This window comes from Octodon degus, unplaced genomic scaffold (genome assembly GCF_000260255.1).
Source record: "Octodon degus isolate 3935 unplaced genomic scaffold, OctDeg1.0 scaffold00028, whole genome shotgun sequence".
NCBI lineage: Eukaryota > Metazoa > Chordata > Mammalia > Rodentia > Octodontidae > Octodon > Octodon degus.
In genome coordinates this window covers 4,502,735-4,510,489 of record NW_004524604.1, presented here as the reverse complement: position 1 = coordinate 4,510,489, position 7,755 = coordinate 4,502,735, and the positions used below count along the sequence as shown (strand labels likewise).

General features: G+C 38.1%; 1 protein-coding gene and 1 non-coding gene across 6 annotated transcripts in view; one reads left to right on the top strand and one right to left on the bottom strand.

Moving 5' to 3' along the window:
- Nucleotides 1-7,755, bottom strand: part of Mapk10 (mitogen-activated protein kinase 10) — a 337,874-nt gene that overhangs the window by 142,349 nt on the left and 187,770 nt on the right. For all 5 annotated transcript variants that reach the window (XM_023712992.1, XM_023712993.1, XM_023712994.1 and 2 more), the window contains exon 4: nucleotides 7,475-7,573. The gene's annotated coding sequence lies outside the window, so the exon portion shown is untranslated. The remainder of the gene's footprint in view (nucleotides 1-7,474; nucleotides 7,574-7,755) is intronic.
- On the top strand, nucleotides 4,372-4,503 carry LOC111816236. Its single transcript, XR_002820683.1, has one exon. It is a non-coding gene; the product is annotated as a small nucleolar RNA SNORA70 (small nucleolar RNA).

Sequence of the window (7,755 nt, the reverse complement as noted above, 5' to 3'; positions counted from 1 at the left end):
TGTGCCTATGTTTATAGCAGCACAATTTGTGATAGCCAAATCTTGGAAACAACCAAGATGCCCATCACCTGAAGAATGGTTAAAAAAGATGTGGTATTTTTACACAATGGAGTATTGCTCAGCTATAAAGAATGATAAACTTGAAGACTTTATATTTAAGTGGATGCCACTTAAAGATATACTCATAAGTGAAATAAATCAGACGCACATGTGTAAATATCATATAGTTTCCCTAGTATAAGAACTCAAAGGAAGAAATACAAATAGAAAGGTATAATATGAGTAAAAGGAGTGCAGGAACTCGAGGACTAATTAAGAGAGTGAAAGCAGAAGAGCTAGGAAACATGACAGTGACAAGCCATACAGTTATATGTAGAAGATGGGCAAGGCAATGATCCTGAGAATCTTCAGAAGATTTTTGAATCTCACAGTTAGTTGGAAAGATTCTCACCCTGATTAACTATATATATTGACACCTGTGAACTAAGTAACTGCACTGAAGATGGCAATTTGTAATAGTAGGTTCATGCTTGGAGTGCCTATCATTCTGGTCTTCTGAATAAGGGCTGCTTGTCATGACATGCCAGTTGCTGCTGTGCTGTCTCTCAGGTAGATGACTGTTCAAAAAGAAGGGTGTGGTGAATGAAGGCAGAGACAGGAAAAGGAATGTTGTGGGACTGTTCTGCTTCAAGGTTGTATGTGGTTAGATTTTTGGACTTACGTGTAAACATAAGAAGTATATAATTCTTTATGCCTATTTTTAAAATATATTCTAATTCTAAAATGTTTTTTCATCATATTTTTAGGGACTTAAAGTTCAACATATCAATACTTGATGAAAAATACCTGGTCCATGTTGTGCCTAAGATGTTTGATATTCAGACAGATAGTGAGGTTAAGCTTAACAGCCTAGGTTGCATGGCAATAGCAATAAACTTCTCTTCTTGAGGGTTAACCACCTAAGTTTGCAGACCAAAATTAGAGAAAAAGGAGTGCCACAAGGAAAGCTAACATTTTGCCCCAAGCCTTCCAAGGTCAATTAAGACTCAGGACATATGAGAACTTGTACTGTAACGTCACATAATTCAGTAGTGTCCCAAATTTTCTGACCAAGGAGATTATAGGGCCACAGAGCAACATGATCAATGATGTAGAGTGTGCCTAAGGAGAGTCACATGGAGAGAAATCATTCTCTCAGGCTTTCACAGAGAGTACATTGGCTAAGCATTGTCTGTGACTCATCCACATGGCTGACACTGACAAAGGATCTACAATCTGAGGTACAGGATCTCAGGATAAATCCTGAGTGGATTTGACTGACCTTATCAGAACCAAAAGCTACAACTCTTGTTACATAGGTCTTGCTTTATCTTGGCCTTAACCATCCAGCAGAAAAGTATAAAAATGAAATATAAGAAGTAAAGCCATGGTGTTATGTTGAGCTATAGGGGACTCAGGTCAACAACTTCTGACATTGCCAGTGAAGTGGAAGGTCCAACACTATTATGGACTACTGGACTCTTTTAGAATCTTTTGCTGAGTTAACACACCTATAATATTCAAATAAGAGAACTAAACAAAAAAAGGGGATACAGATGAATGTCCATTTTGTATTTTTGTATTCATAATGGTTAGAATAGATATATCGTTACATTCTCTTAATGATTGGAGGGATTTGTTCTTATAACGTTTATAAATAAGATATCATGTCTGCATCTTGTACAGCAATTAACAACTAGGAAGAATACATGCAATGTGTGAATTATTGGAACTGTCCTACCAATTTGGTTTGAAACTGTCTCATTGCTATTGGTTTCTCAATAAAATTATGTGAAAAAATTGTTTAAAAAAAACTTCACATAAGGATATTTTGTCATATCCCCAGCAGTATTTTTAGAATTTAACTGTCATAGCCATCTTTTGGAATTTATATAACAACACCCAATAGTATCTTCGGCTTTTTACCATTTAACCATGCTTTTAAAAGAGTTTTTTTCAGTTGAATTTAATCGCTTTTATTTCAGTCAAAATACTGCACACCAATGCAAGACATTAAGGAAAGTGTAATAGATGTTCCATCATAAAGGAAGATTAACGTGATAGATGATTACCCCAAAGAGATCTTTACAGAATGCACACGTGTCAAAATATATCATTATAGCTATGACTATGTATAATTATTGTGTGCTCATTAAAAGTAAAAAAATTTATAGTGAGGGGCCAGGGAGATGGCTCAGTAGAATAAGTGCATGCTTGGCAAGCACAAGGGCCTGAGTTCAATCCCTGGTTCCACAAAAAAAAAAAAAAAAAAAAAATTTATAGTGAGGGGCCGGGGAGAGGGCTCATTAAAATAAGCACTTGCCTGACAAGCGCAAGAGCCTGAGTTCAATCCCCGGTTCAGAAAAAAAAAAAAAAAAAATTATAGTGGAATTAATATAATGGTGAAAGCCTCTGACTCCCAGATACAGTGAAGTTGGCCTTCTGATAATAAATTATGTGAAGATTAAATGAAGTAAAACCTTAACAATTTTTTTCTTTTCTTTTATTTTGGATTGATATTGACACTGTAATTGTGCTATACATATTTCTGGTGTACAGAATGATGCTGTATGTATATAATGTAGAATGATTAGATCAAACTAATTAACAGCTCACTAATGCATAACATATGTATCAGTAGATTACTGCAATAGTGAAAGCAGCGATCAGTCAGCCAGTTCCCAAACTTGACACAGACAGCATAAAGGGACACAGTCTCTGTGTCACAGCCAAAGACAGCGAGGCTCATCCTAGTGTTCTTTATTTCTAGCTTTATTTGAACTCATGCTCTGTTGATTAATTTGGGCCCTCTATGGCTCAGCCTTTCTCAGAATCAGGAAATCGTTTAAAATTATTCATAATTAAGGGACTGGTAAAACTTTTTATTTTTTATTTTTATTTTTTTTTGCGGAACTGGGGATTGAACTCAGGCCCTTGTGCTTGCCAGGCAAGCGCTTATTCTACTGAGCCATCTCCCCAGGCCCCTTGGTAAACATTTAGAAAAGACAATATGTTAATTAAAGTTAATCTTCAGCTCTATGACTTGTAACTAGTAAAATAACCAAAACATAGTTAAATGTATGGATATGTACTAATAAGCTCTGAAGATGCGCAACAATCGATCTGAGGTGAAAAGCAAGTGAGCCCATTCCTACTTTAGAAGCTCTGCTTTTCCGTTGCTTTTACTTTTACACTTTCATTCAAAAAGTGTACAGTAAGCATTTACAGTGTTAAGATCAACTTCTGGGCCCCAGAGTCAAACCCTCAGGCAACACACAGGATGGGATCAAGGCTAGATGCCAACGGGTGTGGACGGGGCTTCCAAGGCACATTGTCTCTCTGTAAATATATTCCCTGGTTAAAACCCTGGCATCTGCTCAGTACACCAAAGGCTGAAACGTAACATATTTCACAGGACTTTTTATCACAGAGTGAAATACAGCTACTTTGGCTGTCAGTTCAATGGGGAGCAGAGGCTGAGTCAGCCTACCTATTTTTCAGGAGGATAAAGAAATCACGCACTCTCAAGTCTCTGTAGACTGTACTTTTGAAAAGGGGAAGGACTAGTGCAAAGGAAGCATTATCTTTCTAACATTCCAAAGAAACACTTCTTCCTAGGATAGAACAAACATCTTGCTACAAAGTACGTTTTAAAACAACAAAATTAGTAAGAGCAGTTTAAAAACTCAAAGTCCATGTTGTTTTAATAATTCATCTAGGAATTAAAGTCTAATGTAGATGTTTTCTGTGGATGCATGCTATCCAGGTAATTTTATTTTTATCTTTTCTGTGTTTTTTTAAAGGGGAAAAGGTGGGAAAATAAAAATTTGTAATAATGAGGAAAGCTACAGAGTAAAGGGTCAAGAGATCGGGTTTCTCAGCCTGATGTGGTGCACGCTTGTAATTTCAGTGTTCTAGCAGGCACAAGGATCCTTAGTTTATGTTTAACTTGAGCAATTTACCAACTTAGCAAGACCCCATCTCAAAATAACATTTTAAATAGGTCAAAGTTCTGGATTACAACCATAATACTGCAAGAAAGGAAAAAAGGAAGGAGGGAGGAAGGGAGGGAGAGGAGAGGAGGGGATGGAAGAGCTGAGTGGGGGGGCAGGTAGCCTCTGGACATATTTGATCACTAATTAATCGTTACCAAGTTAGTTTAATATCTGTAAATACTGTTTGTGGAGTGGAAATTAAGGAGCAATCTAGCCCTGCCAGTGATCAGCTTAAAAAATAAAGCTCATAAAGGAACTGTGAGATGCCCTATATAATAGCAAGCTTCCAAAAATTTGGAAATAAACCTTAATAAATTTCTCTCCAAAAATAACTGCGGTGCAGGCCATTAAGCCTCCTGGGCCCCTGCTGGTGGGCACCCAGTGTGCAGTAGCTGCACACAGCAACCCCTTGGTAATGCTCATAGCCTGTTGCTTGTATGGGCTGCGTTAAGGGACCTGGGAGACACTCCTTCGGGGGACTTTGTGTATCTGACCTCCTGCCATCCCCAATCCATGTTCCAAACAGACATGTGGGGTGCCTCTGGGAAGCCCCAGGGCACAGTGTCAAGGGTTCACATTGCACAGGTCATCATGTCTATCCTCACCAAGTTACAGAACAAAGAACATGTGATTGAGGTCCTATGTAGGGCCAAGTTTAAGTCCCCTGGCCGCCAGAAGATGCACACCTCCATAATGAGGCTTCGCCAGGTCAATGCAGACAAATCTTAAGACATGGTGGCTGAGAAGCACCTCATCCTTGATGGCTACTTGGTGAAATATGTCCCCAGCCGTGGTCCCCTGGACAAGTAGCAGGCCTTACACTCCTGAACGCTTCCACTGTACCACTCCACTTAACAAGTTCATCAGTAAATTTTCTCTGTGCTCCAAATAAATGAAAAAATGAATGCAATATTTTCATTCAACTACTGCAGAATTGTAGCCCACAGTTGTAGGGAAAATAAAAATAGATATTATAAAAATAAAAAGTATGCATGAAAGTAAAGAAGACACTCTAAGTCACAACTGGAAACACCCTGCTTGCTATTGTACATAGATTTTTTAAAATCCTATTAAAATGTATTAGTATATTTTTAAGTATTAAAATTTCACAGTGAACAAGAAAATCCAGTCATTAAGAAAGTCCACGCTTCACTTCTTTGCCTCAATGGACTCTCATCAGAAATAGAGATCCGTATCTGTCCCCAAGTGCTAGAGGTTGGCTTGAAAAATAATTTCAACCCACCCAAAGCTATTTTTGAATTTTTAAAATGGCTTAATATTTAAGATGTTTCTGTTGATACCTTTTGAGGATTAGGAAATACATAAGGCATGAATTTCTTTGGCAGTAGGTCTGTTAGCTGGTCTCTAAGTCTTACTGCCCAGGATAGGGGTGGCTGAGGAAATGGCCCCAGGGTGGGGCCTGGACCTTTGAGCAGACTTTCTGACCTACCCTTTCTCCTGGGTGTTGACTGTTCCCATAAATAAGATGTGCCATTCTTCCTCCTCTTATGCACATGCTTGGCGAGAGCCCCAACACTACTATGAGTGGTGTAGTCCAGCATCAAACAAGAGTCAAAGTCCAGGAGTGTAGTGTGTTGCAAATGCTCACAACCAGTTCAGGATGGGAGAGGAGCCAGTGATTTATTTGTATTTGCTCATTCCCAAGATGTGAAAACTCTAATTATGACAGATTTCTAGCTACCAACCTGAAATCCCTAAGCTTGAGTTGAGAAGAGATATATTCTTTCTCACAAGTCTGTAACCTGCTGGCTCCAGCAAGACACAGAAAACATTTCCACCCCAAGGGCCAGGCACTTTTTTTGATGGGCCAACTTAGCACCTTGTTGGAGATATAGAACCAGGTAGTCAAGCATGAGTGTAGTTTCAGGGAGTGGTTTTGGTTGAAGCCAAATGTTATGACTATATAAAAAACAAGTAATGTTTAGCTCTCTAGGACTCAAAAAAGCACCAAGAGTATGAACATAAACTTGTTTAAAATTTAATTATCTGTATACCAAACATTTTCCAGCATCACTGTCAGTGATGCTGTAAGTATAACTTTCTGAATTCTCCTAACAACCCCAATAAGCACAAAGTGATTATTTTACACTTTTACAAATGAAAAAGAAGCATAGCACTCAGATCAACTTGCCCACATTCACAAGTAAATGGCCATTGAGAGACAGAACTGGAATTTTTCGCCAAGGTTATCTGGAACCATAGCTACTATTGGAGAAGACAAGTTGTCTAAAGGCCTAAGGCCTTAGGCACTGTAGCATTTACAGGAAAAGGAATGCCATCTCCATGTTACTTTTTTTTTTACATATTTTGTGCAGGGTTCCACTATACAGTTCAGACTTGTAGTGATCCTCCTGTTTTCAGCCTCCCCAGCACTGGGATTACAGTCATGTGCCACCATGCCCAGTCTTGGTTGCTGGCTTGGTGCACCCTGGGTAGGGCCAGCACAGCATGTGATACCAGGGATCGAACCTGGGTCCTTGTGCTTGCCTAGTCAAGCACTTAGACCGCTGGGCTATCTCTGCAGCCCCCATGTTACTTTCAAAATCAAGAAAGCTTGTATTAAAATAATAGAAGCTGCTGAGCTGCCTTTTGAAATTAGACCTTGTTTTGTGTCATTCTCTGCTCTACATTAAATCTTCTTTGCAGGTCATTTCCTGTTTACAACACCACTCAATGAAAAGCTACAACCATAATCACTGTAAAAAGACTGAAGTTTTTGTAGGGAGTATGAATGAGGTTTACATATAATTTGTTGTTTGAACTGGAACAATTCTTGTAATGAAAGGGGAACCTTGTCACTTAAGCCATGAAAGCAAAGACAGGCTAGCACTGCTGCCAACACCCCTGAAGAGGTGGCAGACACCCCAGGTAGCCTCTGTCTTGGGAACAGAGTTAGAACAAATGCAGAGATACAGACTGATTTGATCCATGCAAAATATGAACCACTGTTGATGTCTTCTCACAGTTCCTTATAGGTAAATGCCCCTTCATTGGTCATTGCAGTTGTTGATTTTTATTAACTGCTGGTTACAACTAGACATCAGAAAGCAAACTGAGTGTTATAGATAGGTGTAAAAATACTGGTTTTTGGTTAATCATTCCTTAAGATGTAAAATAGTAACATATGCATAAGTGATTTTGGTCATAAAGGCCTTATTTCAAGGATTTGGAAAGAAATATTCTACTATTTAACATCAATAAAATCAGTAAAAAAATCACTTTGCACAGTGATTAAATACTATATTTATCATTGCTCAAAAAGAACTCTCTTCATTCCTATTTTAATGTAAATGTACTGAAAAAGATACCTAAGACTCCACTTGTACATCCTAAGTTGTTTTTCATGTGATATAAACAGTGATCATGTTAACATATAAAAGATGGAATAACAAAGTGGAAATACAAGGAATATACTGTACCTTGTTTTACCTGCAAGGAACACACACCTGGCAAAAGGCAATTTTCACATCCAAGGTTGGTTCACTGCAGTAGTACAAGAAATGGAGGCTCATAAATACCTGCAGAAAAAAGTGAACAAAAATTGGTAAGTCACTATTTTCCACTTTTTAATATTAAAGCTGTTAACATGATTTGATTGTATATAGGGTATTGTGCACAAAATATGTTCACCATAATTCTTATTCATATTTATTTATTTTTATTTATTACATTTATTTATTGTGTGTGTGTGTGTGTGTGT